General features: G+C 52.7%; 1 protein-coding gene across 3 annotated transcripts in view; it reads right to left on the bottom strand.

Annotated features, from left to right (window-relative positions):
- Positions 1–23,232, bottom strand: part of NDEL1 (nudE neurodevelopment protein 1 like 1) — an 81,968-nt gene extending 58,736 nt beyond the window's left edge. For 2 of the 3 annotated variants that reach the window (XM_082271481.1, XM_082271480.1), the window contains exon 1: positions 19,178–19,196. The gene's annotated coding sequence lies outside the window, so the exon portion shown is untranslated. Of the gene's footprint in view, positions 1–19,177; positions 19,197–23,157 lie in introns of those variants that run through there. The other variant, XM_082271479.1, reaches the window with a different exon arrangement.
- Between the last annotated feature and the right edge of the window lie 2,910 nt (positions 23,233–26,142).

The raw sequence follows: 26,142 nt of genomic DNA, 5'->3' as shown, positions 1-26,142 counted from the left end.
TTTTAGAGGGTGCCTCAGGACTGGTCCATCGTTTTAGAGGGTGCCTCAAGACTGGTCCATCGTTTTAGAGGGTGCCTCAGGACTGGTCCATCGTTTTAGAGGGTGCCTCAGGACTGGTCCATCGTTTTAGAGGGTGCCTCAGGACTGGTCCATCGTTTTAGAGGGTGCCTCAAGATTGGTCCATCGTTTTAGAGGGTGCCTCAAAACTGGTCCATCGTTTTAGAGGGTGCCTCAAGACTGGTCCATCGTTTTAGAGGGTGCCTCAAGACCGGTCCATCGTTTTAGAGGGTGCCTCAAGACCGGTCCATCGTTTTAGAGGGTGCCTCAAGACCGGTCCATCGTTTTATCGTTCAATGGTTTTTATTGAAGATTTTCATTACAACAAACAAAAGGTGTCAACAAACTTGAAAATAATATTGTTCCAAGTAAAGAGATACATAACAGCCAACCGCATTGATAATTCGTAAACGGTAACAAGATATATGCATCAAAATATGGACTGGCCATCGTTTTAGAGGGTGCCTCAAGACTGGCCATCGTTATAAAGGGTGTCATGACTAAAAAAGGTTGAGAAACACTGGGTTAGGCCCCTTTTGCACTAGGCGATTTTTGCTACGATTTTACCGCAATTTTTTGCCGTGATTTTGACTGGACTTGACACAATGCCTATGTCTATACATCATAGTCAGACCAAAGTAGTGCAGAGACTACTATGAAGTCGTTGCAACCTGAAGTCGCACAGATATGAATGGTACTTGATGTAAATCATGGAGTACGACTTGTCATGCGACTTTACAGTCCCAAGTCGTAGGACAAGTCACACAGGTGTGAAAGGGGCCTTAGAAGCCCACCTTTATTGGGCCTCCGAGCCGATTCTTCTGTACCTTTATAACCCGACTTATGAACAAAGCGCAATGAAGAGGAAGAGGGATGGAATGCAAACTTCTATCAGATGGAGGAAAGTCACACTTCACCTATAAACACATTACAGCGCCCATCGCTTCTACACTCTGATCTGATGTCTGAGAATTCCAGACTTTTCTGAAGATATAATAAAGGTTGGCAAATACCAGTGTGCAGATTATCAGTAGTACCCCCACTCATAGGACCCCCAGCACATTAGTACCCCTACCCATAGGGCCCCCAGCACATTAGTATCCCCACCCATAGGGCCCCCAGCACATTAGTATCCCCACCCATAGGGCCCCAGCACATTAGTATCCCCACCCATAGGGCCCCAGCACATTAGTATCCCCACTCATAGGACCCCCAGCACATTAGTACCCCAACCCATAGGGCCCCCAGCACATTAGTATCCCCACCCATAGGGCCCCCAGCACATTAGTATCCCCACCCATAGGGCCCCCAGCACATTAGTATCCCCACCCATAGGGCCCCCAGCACATTAGTATCCCCACCCATAGGGCCCCCAGCACATTAGTATCCCCACCCATAGGGCCCCCAGCACATTAGTATCCCCACTCATAGGGCCCCCAGCACATTAGTATCCCCACTCATAGGGCCCCCAGCACATTAGTACCCCCACTCATAGGACCCCCAGCACATTAGTACCCCCACTCATAGGACCCCCAGCACATTAGTACCCCTACCCATAGGGCCCCCAGTACATTAGTATCCCCACCCATAGGGCCCCCAGCACATTAGTATCCCCACCCATAGGGCCCCAGCACATTAGTATCCCCACTCATAGGACCCCCAGCACATTAGTACCCCCACCCATAGGGCCCCCAGCACATTAGTATCCCCACCCATAGGGCCCCCAGCACATTAGTATCCCCACCCATAGGGCCCCCAGCACATTAGTATCCCCACTCATAGGGCCCCCAGCACATTAGTATCCCCACTCATAGGGCCCCCAGCACATTAGTACCCCAACCCATAGGGCCCCCAGCACATTAGTATCCCCACCCATAGGGCCCCCAGCATATTAGTATCCCCACCCATAGGGCCCCCAGCACATTAGTATCCCCACCCTTAGGGCCCCCAGCACATTAGTATCCCCACCCATAGGGCCCCCAGCACATTAGTATCCCCACCCATAGGGCCCCCAGCACATTAGTATCCCCACCCATAGGGCCCCCAGCACATTAGTATCCCCACCCATAGGGCCCCCAGCACATTAGTATCCCCACCCATAGGGCCCCCAGCACATTAGTATCCCCACCCATAGGGCCCCCAGCACATTAGTATCCCCACTCATAGGGCCCCCAGCACATTAGTACCCCCACCCATAGGACCCCCCAGCACATTAGTACCCCCACCCATAGGATCCCAAGCAGATTAGTACCCACACTTATAGGATCCCCAGCACATTAGTACCCCCACTCAGTAGTAACGCTCAGTAATAACCCCCAGCACTGCTGGTCCCCCACTCAGTAGTAACTCTCAGCTCTGCCTGTCCCCCACTCAGTAGTAACCCCCCAGCTCTGCCAATCCCCCGCTCAGCCGTAACCCCCAGCTCTGCCAATCTCCACACGGCCAAAACACGGCACGGAACCCGCCGTATTCAGAGGAAAACACGGCACGGAACCCGCCGTATTCAGAGGAAAACACGGCACGGAACCCGCCGTATTCACAGGAAAACACGGCACGGAACCCGCCGTATTCACAGGAAAACACGGCACGGAACCCGCCGTATTCACAGGAAAACACGGCACGGAACCCGCCGTATTCACAGGAAAACACGGCACGGAACCCGCCGTATTCACAGGAAAACACGGCACGGAACCCGCCGTATTCACAGGAAAACACGGCACGGAACCCGCCGTATTCACAGGAAAACACGGCACGGAACCCGCCGTATTCACAGGAAAACACGGCACGGAACCCGCCGTATTCACAGGAAAACACGGCACGGAACCCGTCGTATTCACAGGAAAACACGGCACGGAACCCGTCGTATTCACAGGAAAACACGGCACGGAACCCGCCGTATTCACAGGAAAACACGGCACGGAACCCGCCGTATTCAGAGGAAAACACGGCACGGAACCCGCCGTATTCAGAGGAAAACACGGCACGGAACCCGCCGTATTCACAGGAAAACACGGCACGGAACCCGCCGTATTCACAGGAAAACACGGCACGGAACCCGCCGTATTCACAGGAAAACACGGCACGGAACCCGTCGTATTCACAGGAAAACACGGCACGGAACCCGCCGTATTCACAGGAAAACACGGCACGGAACCCGCCGTATTCACAGGAAAACACGGCACGGAACCCGCCGTATTCACAGGAAAACACGGCACGGAACCCGCCGTATTCACAGGAAAACACGGCACGGAACCCGCCGTATTCACAGGAAAACACGGCACGGAACCCGCCGTATTCACAGGAAAACACGGCACGGAACCCGCCGTATTCACAGGAAAACACGGCACGGAACCCGCCGTATTCACAGGAAAACACGGCACGGAACCCGCCGTATTCACAGGAAAACACGGCACGGAACCCGCCGTATTCACAGGAAAACACGGCACGGAACCCGCCGTATTCACAGGAAAACACGGCACGGAACCCGTCGTATTCACAGGAAAACACGGCACGGAACCCGCCGTATTCACAGGAAAACACGGCACGGAACCCGCCGTATTCACAGGAAAACACGGCACGGAACCCGCCGTATTCACAGGAAAACACGGCACGGAACCCGCCGTATTCACAGGAAAACACGGCACGGAACCCGCCGTATTCACAGGAAAACACGGCACGGAACCCGCCGTATTCACAGGAAAACACGGCAAGGAACCCGCCGTATTCACAGGAAAACACGGCACGGAACCCGCAGTATTCACAGGAAAACACGGCAAGGAACCCGCCGTATTCACAGGAAAACACGGCAAGGAACCCGCCGTATTCACAGGAAAACACGGCAAGGAACCCGTCGTATTCACAGGAAAACACGGCAAGGAACCCGTCGTATTCACAGGAAAACACGGCACGGAACCCGTCGTATTCACAGGAAAACACGGCACGGAACCCGTCGTATTCACAGGAAAACACGGCACGGAACCCGTCGTATTCACAGGAAAACACGGCACGGAACCCGTCGTATTCACAGGAAAACACGGCACGGAACCCGTCGTATTCACAGGAAAACACGGCACGGAACCCGCCGTATTCACAGGAAAACACGGCAAGGAACCCGTCGTATTCACAGGAAAACACGGCACGGAACCCGCCGTATTCACAGGAAAACACGGCACGGAACCCGCCGTATTCACAGGAAAACACGGCACGGAACCCGCCGTATTCACAGGAAAACACGGCACGGAACCCGCCGTATTCACAGGAAAACACGGCACGGAACCCGCCGTATTCACAGGAAAACACGGCACGGAACCCGCCGTATTCACAGGAAAACACGGCACGGAACCCGCCGTATTCACAGGAAAACACGGCACGGAACCCGTCGTATTCACAGGAAAACACGGCACGGAACCCGTCGTATTCACAGGAAAACACGGCACGGAACCCGTCGTATTCACAGGAAAACACGGCACGGAACCCGCCGTATTCACAGGAAAACACGGCAAGGAACCCGCCGTATTCACAGGAAAACACGGCAAGGAACCCGTCGTATTCACAGGAAAACACGGCAAGGAACCCGCCGTATTCACAGGAAAACACGGCACGGAACCCGCCATATTCACAGGAAAACACGGCACGGAACCCGCCGTATTCACAGGAAAACACGGCACGGAACCCGCCGTATTCACAGGAAAACACGGCACGGAACCCGCCATATTCACAGGAAAACACGGCACGGAACCCGCCGTATTCACAGGAAAACACGGCACGGAACCCGCCGTATTCACAGGAAAACACGGCAAGGAACCCGCCGTATTCACAGGAAAACACGGCACGGAACCCGCCGTATTCACAGGAAAACACGGCACGGAACCCGCCGTATTCACAGGAAAACACGGCACGGAACCCGTCGTATTCACAGGAAAACACGGCACGGAACCCGTCGTATTCACAGGAAAACACTGTCAAGGTGTGGAAGGAAATAAGGCGACTCATTGAAATCCCACAACAAAAGGACTTACACCTAAACATGATCGGGGGGGGGGGGGGGTCTCCGGTATGTATATAATAAACATGGGTTGGCCTCTTAAGTGTTTAACCACTTCAGCTCCAGAAGATTTACCCCCCGCCCCCTTCATGACAAGGACATTTTTTATGATACAGCACTGTGTTATTTTAACTGCCAATTGCGCAGTCATGCAAATAAATATTTTTTTTTACTTTCTGCTATAAAACCTCAAATAAAAAAATAAAAGTTTCTTTATCAATTTAGGCCAATTTGTATTCTGCTACATGTTTTTTGGTAAAAACAAAATCCCAATACGTGAATATTGATTAGTTTGTGTAAAAGTTATACTGTCTACAAACTAAGGGATGTATACTGGAATTTTTATTTATTTATTTTATACTGGTAATGGTGGCAATTAGCGACTTATTGCGAGACTGCGATATTGTAATGAACAATCTGACACCTTGTGACAATAATACAGTGGATCAGCGCTAAAAATATGCACTGTCACTGTACTAATGACACTGGCTGGGAAGGGGTTAAACATCAGGGGCGATCAAAGGGTTAACTGCAAGCCAAATCAGTGTTTATGTGCACTCAGAGGTGCTTTTACTAAGGGATGTGCTTTGCAGGGAGTCAAAATCCACCACATCCCCCGCTGACAGGACGGAGCTCTGTTATAGGTCTCTCCTCACCGTTCAGCGGGTGCCGGCGGACATCCATTGCCTGGCACCCGCTGATCGGCTTCTGCTGTGACTAATCACGGCACAGAGGGTGTACCCCCTACCCAGAAGAGCAGAATCATGTATAGATTAATTAATACATTTATATATTAATGCGTTTCTGCACAGAACGGCCTCCCTGTAGCAGTAAACATACTATAGAGCGGTTGGCAAGCGGATAAAAAGAAATTCCAAACAACAAGAAAAACAATCACTGAGCTTCTCTCATTCCAGCAAACAATGCAGGCGTGCTACAATCATTTCATATTCCCGATATGTGTCTGCTGTACCATGTACTGGTATGAAGAAGAAGTCTCCTGTTCTCTCCTCCCCCCATCCCCGATATGTGTCTGCTGTACCATGTACTGGTATGAAGAAGAAGTCTCCTCTTCTCTCCTCCCACTCCCCCCCCCCCGATATGTGTCTGCTGTACCATGTACTGGTATGAGGAAGTCTCCTGTTCTCTCCTCCCACCCCCCCCCCCCGATATGTGTCTGCTGTCTGCTGTACTGGTATGAAGAAGTCTCCTGTTCCCTCCCCCCCCCCCCCCGATATGTGTCTGCTGTACCATGTACTGGTATGAGGAAGTCTCCTGTTCTCTCCTCCCATCCCCCCCCCCTGATATGTGTCTGCTGTACCATGTACTGGTATGAGGAAGTCTCCTGTTCTCTCCTCCCACCCCCCCCCCTCGATATGTGTCTGCTGTACTGGTATGAAGAAGTCTCCTGTTCCCTCCCCCCCCCCGATATGTGTCTGCTGTACCATGTACTGGTATGAGGAAGTCTCCTGTTCTCTCCTCCCACCCCCCCCCCCCGATATGTGTCTGCGGTCTGCTGTACTGGTATGAAGAAGTCTCCTGTTCCCTCCCCCCCCCCGATATGTGTCTGCTGTACCATGTACTGGTATGAAGAAGTCTCCTGTTCCCTCCTCCCCTCCCCCCCGATATGTGTCTGCTGTACCATGTACTGGTATGAGGAAATCTCCTGTTCTCTCCTCCCACCCCCCCCCCTCCCCCCCGATATGTGTCTGCTGTACCATGTACTGGTATGAGGAAGTCTCCTGTTCTCTCCTCCCACCCCCCCCCCCCCGATATGTGTCTGCTGTCTGCTGTACTGGTATGAAGAAGTCTCCTGTTCCCTCCCCCCCCCCCCCCCGATATGTGTCTGCTGTACCATGTACTGGTATGAGGAAGTCTCCTGTTCTCTCCTCCCATCCCCCCCCCCTGATATGTGTCTGCTGTACCATGTACTGGTATGAGGAAGTCTCCTGTTCTCTCCTACCACCCCCCCCCCTCGATATGTGTCTGCTGTACCATGTACTGGTATGAAGAAGTCTCCTGTTCTCTCCTCCCACCCCCCCCCGATATGTGTCTGCTGTACTGGTATGAAGAAGTCTCCTGTTCCCTCCCCCCCCCCGATATGTGTCTGCTGTACCATGTACTGGTATGAGGAAGTCTCCTGTTCTCTCCTCCCACCCCCCCCCCCCCGATATGTGTCTGCGGTCTGCTGTACTGGTATGAAGAAGTCTCCTGTTCCCTCCCCCCCCCCGATATGTGTCTGCTGTACCATGTACTGGTATGAAGAAGTCTCCTGTTCCCTCCTCCCCTCCCCCCCGATATGTGTCTGCTGTACCATGTACTGGTATGAGGAAATCTCCTGTTCTCTCCCCCCCCCCGATATGTGTCTGCTGTACCATGTACTGGTATGAAGAAATCTCCCGTTTGCTTTATATTGCTTCCGTTCTGTGAACTCCCTGCCAGTCCCTCTGCTTTCCTATTAAAAACTGACCACACTAGGTATGAGCGCACAGCGCGGTCAGTTTTCTGGCTATGCTGGAAACTCAGCCTGCTCTTCTCCAATTATCAGATTTGCCCTAACATGCCCCCCTACCCCTATGCTGCTGTTTCTCCTCCCCCAGCTCATTATGCAGCTGAGAACAGAGGCAATGTGATCACTTATACAACAGTATTTATGTTTTTTATATCTATACACAAAGGTTTTGCCTTTCATCTCCATTTTAAACTGAATGGGTTGTTTTACAAGGTGAGGATTTACATAGACTTCAGTTGGGTGAGGTGGAGAGGCGGGTGGTGATGCAACAGACTGCCCCTTGTCTAATCAGGGAATGCTTTGCATTCACTGAGAAAATGCAAAAAGTGTTCCCTAAATGACGCCCCGTGTCATGAGAGTGACCTCCTGTGTCATGAGAGTGACCTCCTGTGTCATGAGAGTGACCTCCTGTGTCATGAGAGTGACCTCCTGGGGTCCCTATGTAGCAGGCCAGCTGCTCAACACGGGACCTGGAAGCTAGTGGAGATCACTGGAGGTTTGGTGCCTAATGCAGTATATACGCGCTTACATGGGTCCAATATGTACATTTTAGGCCTCAGTTACACAGTCTGTAATATACCGCACACCTGTGAAGGTCCCTATTTACCTGTACAGGGATACTCAGGTGTTCTGTGCATTCCTTTACATGCAGTCCCATTGATGCCAGTAGGGACACAGCCGCTGTTACCCAATAGGACATCAGTGTGGGCGCTGAGGGGCGTGTCCCTGAAGACAGTGCGAGTTTGGGAGAGAAGCATGCACACCAATGTCATATTGGGACACGTATTGGTCCATGCAGCCGCTGTGACACAATAGGACATCAGTGTGGGCGCTGAGGGGCGTGTCCCTGAAGACAACGCGAGTTTGGGGGAGAATGCACACCAATGTCATATTGGGACACGTATTGGTCCATGCAGCCGCTGTGACCCAATAGGACATCAGTGTGGGCGCTGGGGGGCGTGTCCCTGAAGACAACGCGAGTTTGGGGGAGAATGCACACCAATGTCATATTGGGACACGTATTGGTCCATGCAGCCGCTGTGACACAATAGGACATCAGTGTGGGCGCTGAGGGGCGTGTCCCTGAAGACAACGCGAGTTTGGGGGAGAATGCACACCAATGTCATATTGGGACACGTATTGGTCCATGCAGCCGCTGTGACCCAATAGGACATCAGTGTGGGCGCTGGGGGGCGTGTCCCTGAAGACAACGCGAGTTTGGGGGAGAATGCACACCAATGTCATATTGGGACACGTATTGGTCCATGCAGCCGCTGTGACACAATAGGACATCAGTGTGGGCGCTGAGGGGCGTGTCCCTGAAGACAACGCGAGTTTGGGGGAGAATGCACACCAATGTCATATTGGGACACGTATTGGTCCATGCAGCCGCTGTGACCCAATAGGACATCAGTGTGGGCGCTGGGGGGCGTGTCCCTGAAGACAACGCGAGTTTGGGGGAGAATGCACACCAATGTCATATTGGGACACGTATTGGTCCATGCAGCCGCTGTGACACAATAGGACATCAGTGTGGGCGCTGAGGGGCGTGTCCCTGAAGACAACGCGAGTTTGGGGGAGAATGCACACCAATGTTATATTGGGACACGTATTGGTCCATGCAGCCGCTGTGACCCAATAGGACATCAGTGTGGTCGCTGGGGGCGTGTCCTTGAAGACAGTGCGAGTTTGGGGGAGAAGTGTGCACACCAATGTCATATTGGGACACGTATTGGTTAGGGATGCACCGAAATGAAATTCTTGGCCGAAGCCGAATAATAATGAAATGCTTGGCCGAAGGCCGAATACCGAACGCGGTGTTTCGCATTTTTTCCATTTATTTTGCCAATTTTTAGGGGGCACTCTGATGGGCAAAAAAAAACATTTAAATCAGAGTGCCCCCTAACATAAAATATGCTCATCAGCATGTCCCTTAGCATAAAATAAGGGGCACGCTGATGGCCACATTTTATGTCAAGGGAGCACTCTGTTGGGCACATTTTTTTTCTTTTTTTTTTAAGGGGCACTTTATAGGGCACTCTAATGAGCATGGCAAAATATGCCAGTCTGCACACTAATGCTTGTGCAGCTACCGTATTCTCCCCCAAATGTGCTCCACATACCTGAACTGCAGCCAGGTCGGAGCCAAAAGCCGCGAACAGGGGGGCGGGGCGTGCACATAGTGTCACGCTCGCTGGACCTAGTGTGAAGGAGCCGCAGTCAGGAGCAGGGGGCGGGACGCGCGCGTGACGTCACACCCCCTATTTGCGGCCGGACAGGACACCGGTGGCGTGTGAGCAGGGAGCCGCAATGAGGAAGGGGACTGAAGGACTCCTAGGTAGCGGGCTCGCGGTCCAGGCGGAAGCATCGCGCGGGCCGCCATTTAGTGACCGCTGCTGACATTGTTTGGCACAAATTTATTCGGTGTCAGTGCAGCCTCTGCATCAGCATCCAAGTCTATACACTGCCTGCATGCAGGTGGATGCAGACAAGGAAAATGCACCTCAGCGTAAAGGACTGGCCTCAGTCCCTGTCTCAATGAGTTGTAAAGGGAGAAGATGCGTTCTATGCATAAAGATAAAAAGGCTTCTGTGTGTAGCAGCCCCCCTAATACTTACCTGAGCCCAATCTCTGTCCAACAATGTCAACAACTCCCTCGGTCTTCCGGGACTCTCCCTCCTGATTGGCTGAGACACAGCCACTGCACCATTGGCTCCCGTGGCTGTCAAAGTCAGTTAGCCAATCAGGAGAGAAAGGGGGTGGGGGCGAACCGCAGCTCTGTGTCTGAATGGACACACGGAGCTGCAGTTTGGCTCGGGTGCCCCCATAGAAAGCTGCTTGCTGTGGGGGCACTCAGCAGGAGGGAGGGGCCAGGAGCAGCAGAGAGGGACCAGAGAAGAGGAGGATTGGGGCTGCTCTGTGCAAAACCAACTCCCCAGAGGAGGGAAGTGTAATGTGTGTTATATTTAAAAAAAAAAAAAATGCACAAGATTTTACAATCACTTTAACCACTTGCAGTCCAGCCGCCACCGATATACTGCGGCAAGGTGTCTTGGCTGCGCAAATTGGCGTACCCATATGTCGCTCCTAGGAAACAAGCGGGCGTGGCCATTCACGAGAGGGGAAGCCAATCTGGGGGTGCGCGGTGGCCGTGATTGCCGCCGCGCACCCGCGATCACTCCCTGGTGAGACAGAATGGTGGTCTGTGGTTATAAACACGGCAGACCGTTGTTCTGTCTGTAATGAACACAGGGATCCTCCTATTTAGGAACACAGATCTCTGTGTTGATTCCATAAGCCCATCCCCCTCACAGTTCGAAAAGACCCCCCTAGGCCAGTGATGGGGAACCTTGGCACCCCAGATGTTTTGGAACTACATTTTCCATGATGCTCAACTACACTGCAGAGTGCATGACCATAATGGGAAATATAGTTCCAAAACATCTGGGGGGCCAAGGTTCACCATCACTGCCCTGGGCATACATTTAACCCTTTGATCACCCCTGGTGTTAACCCCTTCCCTGCCAGTGTCATTAGTACAGTGACAGTGCATATGTATAGCACTGATTACTGTAGTAATGTCACTGGTACCCCCAAAAGTGTCAAAAATGTCAGTCAAGGGTCCGATCTGTCATCCGCAATGTCGCAGTCCCGCTAAAAATCGCAGATCGCCGCCATTACTAGTAAAATAAATAAAAAATTACATAAATCTTTCCCGTAGTTTGTAGATGTGATAACTTTTGTGCAAACCAATCAAAATACGCTTATTGGGATTTTTTTTAAATTTCAATAGATTTTTATTGTTTTAAATGCAAAGGGAAAGGGTACACAATAAAACAGTTCAGAGAACGTCCGTTGTAGAGTACATGGGTACAACTTAAAACACAACGAGTGACACAGTCCCCAAAGGGATACATAATAGCATACAATACTTCCAAGTGATACATTGTTTGCCACGTCCCCGGCCGGTCGGTCCGGGCTAGGCCCGGATCCGCCCCCTCCCAGCGCCCCGCAGGGGAACACACTGCGCCGAATGGAGGGGGGCGGTCGTCCAGATCCCAGCCGATCACCAACCTCCGGCCTCAGGGGAGCTCTGTAGCCGCAGTAATATACCAGATAAGAGAACTATTCTGCATAGTAAGGTCACTCTATGTGGCACTGACAAACCCAACGGGGTCCCAAGGGGGCCGCGTCTTTAAAAAATAAGGGTCAGCAGAGGTTCAGGAAGGAAAAAGGAAAAACAGAGAGAGAGAATAAGAAAGTCTGGGAAGGAAAAGAAGGGGTAGGGGGTACTACTGAGGTCCCGCTAGATATCGCATCCAGGGGTCCCAGGTTCTCTCGAATAGAGGCAATTTGTCCTGGAGGATCGCCACCATTCGCTCGTTCACCATTATCCATGTCAATTTAGCCTTTAGAAGTTCAAATAATATTACCGGGGATCGCCATGAGCGAGCTATGGCAATCTTGGCTGCCGTAAAGACGAGAGCGACCAGACGTTTAGTGTGTTTTGGAGCCATTAGTTATTGGCTTACCTAGCAACGCCTGGGTAGGGGATTTAGGCAGGTTAACGCCAGTGAGTGAATATATGAAATTGTATACTCGGATCCAAAATCTACGGACCTTGGGGCAGGTCCACCAAATATGCATGACCGTGCCAGGCTGTCCGCAGCTCCGGAAGCACAAAGGGGAGGCCTCTCTGATCGCCGCTGCCAGCCTGACAGGGACCATGTACCACCTCAGAAGTACCTTATAATTGGCCTCTATCAAAGAGGTATTGATTAGTGACTTTGAGTTCAGTAACGCTAGGATTTTTTTTTACCAAAAATATGTAGCAGAAAACAAATTGGTCTAAAATGATGAAAAAAAAAATTTGATTTTTACATTTTTTTTTTTTTAATTGGGAATGTTATATAGCAGAAAGTAAAAAATATTGTTTTTCTTTTTTTGGTCGCTCTTTTTTTGTTTATAGGGCAAAAAATCGCAGATGTGATCAAATACCACCAAAAGAAAGCTCTGTTTGTGGGGAAAAAAAGAGGACAACAATTTTATTTGGGTACAGCGTTACATGACCATTAAGGGGGGTAAATCCTCCCGGTCCAGAAGTGGTTAAGCAGCACTTGCAGCACCCAAACCATGCACTCCATGGCACTGAACAGGCCCGGTATTGTGTGAACACTTTCTAGTTTATAAACTCAGAACATTTATTGCCGCCAAAGGAAACAATCATCTCATTGAGCTTTATCACTTTCACTTGTAAAGATGGAGGATGGTGGGCGCTGGCGCTGGATCCGGGGATTTACAGGCATTTTCCCACTCACTCCTCTCTATGGGAAGTCCACCGTCTCCCATCAAAGCCGAATATAATTGGTGGTGTTCATTTCTGCCGCATCCTTTGTATCTCTCGTCACCTCCTTTACCCCTAAATACCAAAGCCCTATATCTCTCTTTTCTTCCTCCATTACTTATGTTTTTTTTCTCTCTTCTTTCCCTACGGGACGGTTAAGGTTAGTAGCTGTTGATGATATCTGCTCTAAATACTAAGATGTATTTGAAGTTTCTATAACTTAGTAACTGCTGTATTGACTATGTTGGTCTTAATCATTGAGGGGATTGAAAATGTCAATAATGCCCTCTTTGCAAGTTTACTTACACTTTTTGTATGCAGTTTACAGACATTTATTTCTGCTAATTTATTATTTACGCGCTATTAAGCTGCTACTTTTTTTGCTCAATAAAAATGTTATTGTTTACATTTCTGCTGCGTCCCTCCTTGGAGGAGTCACTCACTCCTCTCTATGGGAAGTACTCCACCGTCTCCCATCCAGGCTGAACATACTTGGTGGTGTTCATTTCTACTGCACCCCTCTTTGGAGGAGTCAGTCACGCACTCCTCTCTACACATGCTATTTGTTTACCACTGCTAGAAATACAAGAAGTGTCAACAGACGTTCGATGACTTCCATCCGACTAAAGACTCCTCTCACACATGCTGACCGTGTGTCTGTTTTACATCCATCCATTGACAGGTGAAAAACAGATTCAATGCATCTCTATGGAAAAACAGATAATCGTCCATTTACATTGGGGATCGACTGATTATCGGGGCTGAAATTCACTTTTTTTGAAGTATCTGTATCGGTCACAAACTTGCCGATATAACCGATATTGCTTCAAGTGGTTGTACCGGAGTGACGCCCACAGCTACAGGCATCACCCCGATCACCCCGATACCATTTTTTATTTTTTTTTTAGAGACAACATTTGGCTTTCTTGTAATAACAACCAATGCCCCTAAGCAGCAGGAGGGGACACCCCCCCCCCTCCCACCACCTTCCGCAGCTCCCCTTGGGTCTCCTGTCCCACCAGGAGAACTGAGCAACCAGCCAGCTCGTCCACCGGCTGGCCGGAGACCCGGGCAAAGCCAAAATCGGGCCCGGAGACGCGGGCAAAGCCAGAATCAGGGCCGGAGACCCGGGCAAAGCCAAAATCGGGCCCGGAGACGCGGGCAAAGCCAGAATCAGGGCCCGGAGACGCGGGCAAAGCCAGAATCAGGGCCCGGAGACGCGGGCAAAGCCAGAATCAGGGCCGGAGACGCGGGCAAAGCCAGAATCAGGGCCCGGAGACGCGGGCAAAGCCAGAATCAGGGCCCGGAGACGCGGGCAAAGCCAGAATCAGGGCCCGGAGACCCGGGCAAAGCCAGAATCAGGGCCCGGAGACCCGGGCAAAGCCAGAATCAGGGCCGGAGACCCGGGCAAAGCCAGAATCTGTGCTTTTTGGGGGGATGGGCACTTGGTTTTGACAGGTACCCGCTCCCACTTCCGGTGATCGCCCCGGGAGTTAAGCCCCCTCCTCCTTCCCCCGCGAGGCTTTACTGCCTGTTTCCCTTACCGCCAATGGTGACGGCAGCCCCCGAGAGCTGATGGAAACATCGGCTGGGGTGCCGACATCGCTGGATTCCAGGACAGGTAAGGTTCTTAATACTGAAAGTCAGCAGCTACCGGATTTGCACCGATTTGTAGCTGCTGATTTTTAATTTTTTCATGGGGAGGGGTGACTGGAATTCTGCTTTAAAGTGAAGTGCCGCCCCCCCCCACCCCCCCAAAAAAAAAATTAAAAGTCAGCAGCTACACATACTGTACACATACTGTAGCTGCTGACTTATAATATTAGAACACTTAGTCCTGGAGTCCAGCGATGTCGGACATCGATGTGATGTCATGTGATGTCATCACCACGGATGCTGCCATTGCCGGTAAGGGAACCCAGGAGTGAAGCCCCAATTGTGAAGCAAGCTGCGCTCGGTTACTGGTCTGGAAGCAGAGGGAGGAGGAGGGGGGCAGGAAGGAGGGGGGCAGGAAGGATCTGCATCCTTTTCTAATTTTCTGGACCCAAGTGTGATGAATCCGAGGTAAAGGAACGCATGACCATCCGCCTGCCCACAGACCCAACATGGTCATCCGGGGAAGCCTGGACGCACACCAATGTCATTTATACTCAGCTCTGATCCAGCAGGAGATCCATTCACTGATCCCCCAGTGATCAGAATGGAGGAGACTCGTGTGAGAGGGCCCTTAGGGTAGAAACCTGGCTGCACACTGGCAGCATGCTTCCTGATATTCTCTCAGCTCTGGTTTACCATTTCAGCTGCACAGAATGTACACAGATAACGTCCTCTGTCATGTGACCAGAATTTCTACTCATGCAGTTCACTGACATTTAGGCGCTGTGATAATAAAGTTCCCTTCATGATTTAACACTGCAGTGACCTTTATTCCCTACATTATACATTGTTATTCCTACAACAACAAAAAGCAACAAAGTTGCAATTCAATGTTACAAAACTTCAGATACATAAAAGAGTAACATGTGTAATTCACACCAAAACACGATTACTGATACAACAAACCTATGATTTATACTCCACAGATATCAAACAGATGATGAGCGGAGGATGCCGGGATCTCCGGCTACGGACATTTCACCGACTGCAAGGCGTGTAATCCCGGATACTCACCAATCCCGGGGCGACGTCCTGTATAGGCGATGCCCGTCTCACATACACAGATGTTACCGGCGAGATGAGATCACGATGGGTTACCGGGAACACCGAACGTCAACTCCAATATCCGGGAATGCGTAAAGAAATTTAAAGGGATCCTACACCCAATTCTCATTCTGAAGGCGGCTTTTGTAACACAACAATGCACAGTGGTAAAACACCTCCATGAGCTGGAAGGGAAGGAGTCAGAGCTGCTGGATCACATCCTCCGCTTACCATGATATCCGAGCGAACGCAAAACACACCCCTCCCCCGGGGACAGAAGGCAGGGGATGAGGCTCAGACGTGTCAGCTCATAGCTATGGTCACAGACACAACACAAGAGGATAAACCATCCAGGACACAGCCAATCATTGCTGAGGAAACAGACCCTCCCCCTTCTGACATGTGACAAATCAGAGAGGAAGGTGGGCAGAGCTGGTGTGACAGTCTTACCCTCCCCTTTCCCTGGTGGGGACGGGTTACACTCACAGCACAGGTGACAATGACACCAATTAGGTAACCGGCGCACAAACACCATCACACCGCACAAAGCCAGATTGTAGGAGCAGACTATATATATATATATACACACACACATAAACATTATATATACAAACACACACACATTATACATATACACACATATATATATATATATATACTGCTCAAAACAATCAAAAGGAACACTTTGAAAACACATCAGATCTCAATGGGGAAAAATGTCATGCTGGATATTTATACTATTATTAAATGGGTAATGTGTTAGGATCTATACTGGTATGGACTGGGTAATGTGTTAGGATCTATACTGGTATGGACTGGGCAATGTGTTAGGATCTATACTGGTATGGACTGGGTAATGTGTTAGGATCTATACTGGTATGGACTGGGTAATGTGTTAGGATCTATACTGGTATGGACTGGGTAATGTGTTAGGATCTATACTGGTATGGACTGGGCAATGTGTTAGGATCTATACTGGTATGGACTGGGTAATGTGTTAGGATCTATACTGGTATGGACTGGATAATGCGTTAGGATCTATACTGGTATGGACTGGGCAATGTGTTAGGATCTATACTGGTATGGACTGGGTAATGTGTTAGGATCTATACTGGTATGGACTGGGTAATGTGTTAGGATCTATACTGGTATGGACTGGGTAATGTGTTAGGATCTAGACTGGTATGGACTGGGTAATGTGTTAGGATCTAGACTGGTATGGACTGGGTAATGTGTTAGGATCTATACTGGTATGGACTGGGTAATGTGTTAGAATCTATACTGGTATGGACTGGGGAATGCGTTAGGATCTATACTGGTATGGACTGGGGAATGTGTTAGGATCTATATTGGTATGGACTGGGGAATGTGTTAGGATCTATACTGGTATGGACTGGGGAATGCGTTAGGATCTATACTGGTATGGACTGGGTAATGTGTTAGGATCTATACTGGTATGGACTGGGGAATGTGTTAGGATCTATATTGGTATGGACTGGGGAATGTGTTAGGATCTATACTGGTATGGACTGGGTAATGTGTTAGGATCTATACTGGTATGGACTGGGGAATGTGTTAGGATCTATATTGGTATGGACTGGGGAATGTGTTAGGATCTATATTGGTAGGGACTGGGTAATGTGTTAGGATCTATACTGGTATGGACTGGGTAATGTGTTAGGATCTATACTGGTATGGACTGGGTAATGTGTTAGGAAGGAAAGGATGCCACATCATTTGATGGAAATGAAAATTATCACCCTACAGAGGGCTGAATTCAAAGACACCCCGAAAATCAAAATGAAAAAATGATGCAGCAGGCGAGTCCATTTTACTGAAATTTCATTACAGACCCTCAGAATGGTCCTCAGTAGTGTGTACGGCCCCCATGTGCTTGTATGCATGCCTGACAATGTCGGGGGATGCTCCTAATGAGACCATGGATGGTGTCCTGGGGTATTTCTTCCCAGGTCTGGACCAGGGCATCACTGAGCTCCTGAACAGACTGAGGAGCAACCTGATGGACCGAAACAGAATGTCCCAGAGATGTTCTATTGGATTTAGGGTATATATATATATATATATATATATATATATATATATATATATATATATTACTAGAACTCATCATCAGGAAGTAAACACACAAACCAGATACATTGTAAATAAACCACCTGTTTTGCTGCAAGTGTAACTTTTAGCAAATAAATTGCAGCCATGAGTGCAGGAACCAATCACAGAACATCTGCCATCTGTGATGAAATGAATCCCATGCATGTACAGTAACATCATTTACAGAGGAAGTTCTTCCCTTTGATATAAAAGGAAAGGATACATTGTATAACATTGTGTTTATAGTTATCCCCCAGCCTTACCAATGTTGATAAACATTTGTCAGAGGCTCTTTTTTTTTTTTGAATTGAGGAAATGCCGTTTTATGATCGTGAGGAGGGTGAATGGAGATTGTGATTTTTTTTTTAACAATTAATTACGCAGCTCTAACATGTAGCATAATACATATTGGCCTAAATTTATGAAGAACGTTATATATATATATATATATATTTTACTGGATATGTTTTACAGCAGAAAGGAATAAATATCGGGTTTTTTTAAAAATTCAGTCTTTTTTTGTTTACATATCAAAAGATAAAAAACGCAGAGGAGATCAAATATCACCAAAATAAATCTCTATTTATGTAAATAAAATAAAAAAAATGATATAAATTTTATTTGCGAATAGTGTTGCATGACCGCACAATTGTCAGTTAAAGTAACGCAGTGCTGTAATGCAAAAAATGGTCTGGTCAGAAAGGGGGGTAAATCTTCTGGAAGGTAAGTGGTTAACCTGTCCCTGTCGATCATCTGCAGATATGCCGGGGCTCAGCCTTTACGCGTTACCAAGCTGTCACAGAAAGCACCCAATCAGGATTTATTATCAGGAACTTCCGGTCAGGTGACTGCTGTGGCAGCCAATCAGAGTGGGCACATGATCAGAAAGCCCATTCATAAGGACAGTGGGGGGGGGGGGGGGTAATCATCAGAAGAGCAGCGGTGACGGCCAACTATTGTCATTCTGGGATGATCATTTCTAATTGCTGTGATAAAAGATTATTGATCATCAAGAATTATAACATAACCAAGCTTGGGGGGGGGGGGGGTTAAAGAACAGGCAAAGTCAGCATACAGCAATGGAATGTGTTATGGCACATCAGCAGCCAGGTGAGCGGCATTTTCTTACCGCATGCTGACATTCCATCTAAAGAACTACAAGTGCCAGCATGTCATATAACAGGCAGCGCATCCCCCTCACGCCTGCATTAAAGTATGAAAGATTATATCCAACACAAGAATGCCAACTTTGACGCTCTCAGCCAATCAGGAAGAAGGATCATTCAGCCAGGAGAAGCCTGTGGGAGTCCCCATGACTCAGCTTCATCCTCCGGTGACACAGCAAACGTCCCACAATCTCATCCAATGCATTAAAATCCGCATTATACATTCTGTCACATTGAGTTACATTGTGGCCACTCCGGGGATAATCTGATGGAGATCTCCGCAATGTTATGCAGTCATCTCCGGTTATATCAGACGTTCGATGTCTGCATCGCTCTACGCCCCCCCCCCCCCCCCCGTCCTATCCTCACACTGATTGCTATGGATTATTGGTTGTGTGTGCGTCCTCCTATCTACACATCCACTCATCTCAGTTCATAACCCCTTCATGTATCAGTTCAATGTTCCTCTACCAACCCCCCCCCCCCCCACACACTCTGGGGTCTCCACTCTGAGCAACCGCACTCCACCGTCACCCCAAACCTCAGCCGGCATGGTAGTCGGACTCACTGTGCAATACAGGTCCCAAACAAGAGTCCCTCTACCAACCACCGTCCCGAGCAGAGAGCACTGTGCATTACAGTCCCCAACAAGAGTCCCTCTACTAACAACCACCGTCCCGAGCAGAGAGCACTGTGCATTACAGGTCGCCAACAAGAGTCCCTCTACCAACCACCGCCGTCCCGAGCAGAGAGCACTGTGCATTACAGTCCCCAACAAGAGTCCCTCTACTAACAACCACCGTCCCGAGCAGAGAGCACTGTGCATTACAGTCCCCAACAAGAGTCCCTCTACTAACAACCACCGTCCCGAGCAGAGAGCACTGTGCATTACAGGTCGCCAACAAGAGTCCCTCTACCAACAAGGACTGTCCCGAGCAGAGAGTACTGTGCATTACAGGTCCCCAACAAGAGTCCCTCTACCAACAACCACCGTCCAGAGCAGAGAGCACTGTGCATTACAGGCCCCCGACAAGAGTCCCTCTACCAACCACCACCGTCCAGAGCAGAGAGCACTGTGCATTACAGGTCCCTGACAAGAGTCCCTCTACCAACAACCACCGTCCAGAGCAGAGAGCACTGTGCATTACAGTCCCCGACAAGAGTCCCTCTACCAACAACGACCGTACAGAGCAGAGAGCACTGTGCATTACAGTCCCCCCGACAAGAGTCCCTCTACCAACAACCACCGTCCCGAGCAGAGAGCACTGTGCATTACAGGTCCCCGACAAGAGTCCCTCTACCAACAACGACCGTCCCGAGCAGAGAGCACTGTGCATTACAGTCCCCGACAAGAGTCCCTCTACCAACAACCACAGTCCCGAGCAGAGAGCACTGTGCATTACAGTCCCCCCGACAAGAGTCCCTCTACCAACGACTGTCCAGAGCAGAGAGCACTGTGCATTACAGTCCCCCGACAAGAGTCCCTCTACCAACAACCACCGTCCCGAGCAGAGAGCACTGTGCATTACAGTCCCCCCGACAAGAGTCCCTCTACCAACGACTGTCCCGAGCAGAGAGCACTGTGCATTACAGTCCCCCCGACAAGAGTCCCTCTACCAACGACTGTCCAGAGCAGAGAGCACTGTGCATTACAGGCCCCCGACAAGAGTCCCTCTACCAAAGACTGTCCAGAGCAGAGAGCACTGTGCATTACAGGCCCCCGACAAGAGTCCCTCTACCAACGACGACCGTCCCGAGCAGAGAGCACTGTGCATTACACTCCCCCGACAAGAGTCCCTCTACCAACAACCACCGTCCCGAGCAGAGAGCACTGTGCATTACAGGCCTCCTCAGACCACCATCCAGTACAGTTATATCTGTGAGTTTGTTCAAACTTTATCACCATAAATAAGATGATATTTTTTTACATTTAAATAATGAGTTACAATGTAACGAAACAGAATAGATTTCAGTGAACTAAAATAGGACTAAAACAATTGCAGAGGACTAAAATGGGACGTAGACTATAAATCAAATTCTATGCCAAAATCAACACTGGATACCAGTCTCCTCCCACTAGGACCCCCCCCAGTCTGATACCAGTCTCCTCCCACTAAGACCCCCAGTCTGATACCAGTCTCCTCCCACTAGAACCCCCCCCCCCAGTCTGATACCAGTCTCCTCCCAGTATGACCCCCCCCCGGTCTGATACCAGTCTCCTCCCAGTATGACCCCCCCCCCCGGTCTGATACCAGTCTTCTTCCAGTATGATCCCCAGTCTGATACCAGTGTCCTTTCAGTATGACATCCCCCCCCCCCCCAGCCGGATACCAGTCTTCTCAGAGTATGACTCCGCCACCAGTCTGATACCAGTTTCCTCCCAGTATATCCCCCCAGTCTGATACCAGTCTCCTCCCACTAGGACCCCCAGTCTGATACCAGTCTCCTCCCACTAGGACCCCCAGTCTGATACCAGTCTCCTCCCACTAGGCCTCCCAGTCTGATACCAGTCTCCTCCCACTAGGACCCCCAGTCTGATACCAGTCTCCTCCCAGTATGACCCCCAGTCTGATACCAGTCTCCTCCCAGTATGACCCCCCAGTCTGATACCAGTCTTCTCCCACTAGGACCCCCAGTCTGATACCAGTCTCCTCCCACTAGGACCCCCAGTCTGATACCAGTCTCCTCCCAGTATGATCCCCCAGTCTGATACCAGTCTTCTCTCAGTATGACCCCCAGTCTGATACCAGTCTCTTCCCAGTATGTCCCCCCAGTCTGATACCAGTCTCCTCCCACTAGGACCCCCAGTCTGATACCAGTCTCCTCCCACTAGGTCCCCCAGTCTGATACCAGTCTCCTCCCACTAGGACCCCCAGTCTGATACCAGTCTCCTCCCACTAGGTCCCCCAGTCTGATACCAGTCTCCTCCCACTAGGACCCCCAGTCTGATACCAGTCTCCTCCCAGTATAACCCCCCAGTCTGATACCAGTCTCCTCCCAGTATGACCCCCCAGTCTGATACCAGTCTCCTCCCAGTATGACCCCCCAGTCTGATACCAGTCTCCTCCCAGTATGACCCCCCAGTCTGATACCAGTCTGCTCCCAGTATGACCCCCCAGTATGATACCAGTCTTCTCCCAGTATGACCCCCCAGTCTGATACCAGTCTGCTCCCAGTATGACCCCCCAGTCTGATACCAGTCTCCTCCCAGTATGACCCCCCCAGTCTGATACCAGTCTTCTCCCAGTATGACCCCCCAGTATGATACCAGTCTTCTCTCAGTATGACCCCCAGTCTGATACCAGTCTCTTCCCAGTATGTCCCCCCAGTCTGATACCAGTCTCCTCCCACTAGGACCCCCAGTCTGATACCAGTCTCCTCCCACTAGGTCCCCCAGTCTGATACCAGTCTCCTCCCACTAGGACCCCCAGTCTGATACCAGTCTCCTCCCACTAGGTCCCCCAGTCTGATACCAGTCTCCTCCCACTAGGACCCCCAGTCTGATACCAGTCTCCTCCCAGTATAACCCCCCAGTCTGATACCAGTCTCCTCCCAGTATGACCCCCCAGTCTGATACCAGTCTCCTCCCAGTATGACCCCCCAGTCTGATACCAGTCTCCTCCCAGTATGACCCCCCAGTCTGATACCAGTCTGCTCCCAGTATGACCCCCCAGTATGATACCAGTCTTCTCCCAGTATGACCCCCCAGTCTGATACCAGTCTGCTCCCAGTATGACCCCCCAGTCTGATACCAGTCTCCTCCCAGTATGACCCCCCAGTCTGATACCAGTCTTCTCCCAGTATGACCCCCCAGTATGATACCAGTCTCCTCCCAGTATGACCCCCCCAGTCTGATACCAGTCTCCTCCCAGTATAACCCCCCAGTCTGATACCAGTCTCCTCCCAGTATGACCCCCCAGTATGATACCAGTCTTCTCCCAGTATGACCCCCCAGTCTGATACCAGTCTGCTCCCAGTATGACCCCCCAGTCTGATACCAGTCTCCTCCCAGTATGACCCCCCCAGTCTGATACCAGTCTTCTCCCAGTATGACCCCCCAGTATGATACCAGTCTCCTCCCAGTATGACCCCCAGTCTGATACCAGTCTCCTTCCAGTCTGCCCCTCCCCCGGTCGGTGCCCCCCCCCCCCTCACACAGCGGCGCCCCCCCCCCCCCTCACACAGCGGCCTCCATATTCGGCCCTCCCCGGTTTCCTCTCACCTCTCCCGGGCGGCGGTTCCTCCTGTCAGCTACTCGCCACACACGCAACGTCCTACGTCATCAGCAGCGTCACCGCCCACCTGACACTAGCAAGGGGCGTGACCGGGACCGGCGTCCTGTGACTCCGCCCCTAATTCCTCTTAGAGAGAACCGAGGACAGAGACCTCCAGAGCCTGCACTCCCCCGGGGGGACAGAGACCCCCAGAGCCTGCGCTATCCGGGGGGGACAGAGACCCCCAGAGCCTGCACTCCCCCGGAGGGACAGAGACCTCCAGAGCCTGCGCTATCCGGGGGGGACAGAGACCCCCAGAGCCTTCACTCCCCCGGAGGGACAGAGACCTCCAGAGCCTGCGCTATCCGGGGGGGACAGAGACCCCCAGAGCCTTCACTCCCCCGGAGGGACAGAGACCTCCAGAGCCTGCGCTATCCGGGGGGGACAGAGACCCCCAGAGCCTGCGCTATCCGGGGGGGGACAGAGACTTCTAGAGCCTGCGCTCCCCCGGGGGGGCCAGAGACCCCCAGAGCCTGCGCTATCCGGGAGAGGGACAGAGACCCCCAGAGCCTGCGCTCCCCGGGAGAGGGACAGAGACCCCCAGAGCCTGCACTCCCCCGGGGGGACAGAGACCCCCAGAGCCTGCGCTATCCGGGGGGGACAGAGACCCCCAGAGCCTGCGCTCCCCAGGGGGGGGACAGAGACCCCCAGAGCCTGCGCTCCCCAGGGGGGGACAGAGACCCCCAGAGCCTGCACTCCCCCCCCGGGGGGACAGAGACCCCCAGAGCCTGCGCTATCCGGGGGGGACAGAGACCCCCAGAGCCTGCACTCCCCCGGGGGGACAGAGACCCCCAGAGCCTGCGCTATCCGGGGGGGACAGAGACCCCCAGAGCCTGCGCTATCGGGGGGGGACAGAGACCCCCAGAGCCTGCGCTATCGGGGGGGGGACAGAGACCCCCAGAGCCTGCACTCCCCCGGGGGGGACAGAGACCCCCAGAGCCTGCACTCCCCCCGGGGGGACAGAGACCCCCAGAGCCTGCGCTATCCGGGGGGGACAGAGACCCCCAGAGCCTGCGCTATCCGGGGGGGACAGAGACCTCCAGAGCCTTCACTCCCCCGGAGGGACAGAGACCCCCAGAGCCTGCGCTATCTGGGGGGGACAGAGACCCCCAGAGCCTGCGCTATCTGGGGGGGACAGAGACCCCCAGAGCCTGCACTACCCCGGAGGGACAGAGACCCCCAGAGCCTGCACTACCCCGGAGGGACAGAGACCCCCAGAGCCTGCGCTATCCGGGGGGGACAGAGACCCCCAGAGCCTGCGCTATCCGGGGGGGACAGAGACCCCCAGAGCCTGCGCTATCCGGGAGGGGTACAGAGACCCCCAGAGCCTGCGCTATCCGGGGGGGACAGAGACCCCCAGAGCCTGCACTCCCCCGGGGGGACAGAGACCCCCAGAGCCTGCACTCCCCCGGGGGGACAGAGACCCCCAGAGCCTGCACTCCCCGGGAGAGGGACAGAGACCCCCAGAGCCTGCGCTATCCGGGGGGGACAGAGACCCCCAGAGCCTGCGCTATCCGGGGGGGACAGAGACCCCCAGAGCCTGCACTCCCCCGGGGGGGGACAGAGACCCCCAGAGCCTGCGCTATCCGGGGGGGACAGAGACCCCCAGAGCCTGCACTCCCCCTGGGGGGACAGAGACCCCCAGAGCCTGCGCTATCCGGGGGGGACAGAGACCCCCAGAGCCTGCACTCCCCTGGGGGGACAGAGACCCCCAGAGCCTGCGCTATTCGGGGGGGACAGAGACCTCCAGAGCCTTCACTCCCCCGGAGGGACAGAGACCCCCAGAGCCTGCGCTATCTGGGGGGGACAGAGACCCCCAGAGCCTGCGCTATCCGGGGGGGACAGAGACCCCCAGAGCCTGCACTCCCCCGGGGGGGACAGAGACCCCCAGAGCCTGCACTCCCCCCGGGGGGACAGAGACCCCCAGAGCCTGCGCTATCCGGGGGGGACAGAGACCCCCAGAGCCTGCACTCCCCCGGGGGGACAGAGACCCCCAGAGCCTGCGCTATCCGGGGGGGACAGAGACCTCCAGAGCCTTCACTCCCCCGGAGGGACAGAGACCCCCAGAGCCTGCGCTATCTGGGGGGGACAGAGACCCCCAGAGCCTGCGCTATCTGGGGGGGACAGAGACCCCCAGAGCCTGCGCTATCTGGGGGGGACAGAGACCCCCAGAGCCTGCGCTATCTGGGGGGGACAGAGACCCCCAGAGCCTGCACTACCCCGGAGGGACAGAGACCCCCAGAGCCTGCACTCCCCCCGGAGGGACAGAGACCCCCAGAGCCTGCACTCCCCCCGGAGGGACAGAGACCCCCAGAGCCTTCGCTCCCCGGGAGGGGGACAGAGACCCCCAGAGCCTTCGCTCCCCGGGAGGGGGACAGAGACCCCCAGAGCCTTTGCTCCCCCGGGGGGGACAGAGACCCCCAGAGCCTTTGCTCCCCCGGGGGGGACAGAGACCCCCAGAGCCTTCGCTCCCCGGGAGGGGGACAGAGACCCCAGAGCCTGCACTCCCCCGGAGGGGCAGAGACCCCCAGAGCCTTCGCTCCCCGGGAGGGGGACAGAGACCCCCAGAGCCTTTGCTCCCCCGGGGGGGACAGAGACCCCCAGAGCCTTTGCTCCCCCGGGGGGGACAGAGACCCCCAGAGCCTTCGCTCCCCGGGAGGGGGACAGAGACCCCCAGAGCCTTCGCTCCCCCGGGAGGGGGACAGAGACCCCCAGAGCCTTCGCTCCCCCGGGGGGGACAGAGACCCCCAGAGCCTTCGCTCCCCCGGGGGGGACAGAGACCCCCAGAGCCTTCACTCCCCCGGGGGGGACAGAGACCCCCAGAGCCTGCGCTATCCGGGGGGGACAGAGACCCCCAGAGCCTGCACTCCCCCCGGAGGGACAGAGATCCCCAGAGCCTGCACTCCCCCGGGGGGGGACAGAGACCCCCAGAG

This window comes from Pelophylax lessonae (assembly GCF_965119305.1).
Source record: "Pelophylax lessonae genome assembly, chromosome: 11".
In the NCBI taxonomy this organism is placed as follows: Eukaryota; Metazoa; Chordata; class Amphibia; order Anura; family Ranidae; genus Pelophylax; species Pelophylax lessonae.
The sequence above is the reverse complement of the archived record's forward strand: the minus strand, read 5'-3'. Positions and strand labels throughout refer to the sequence as shown.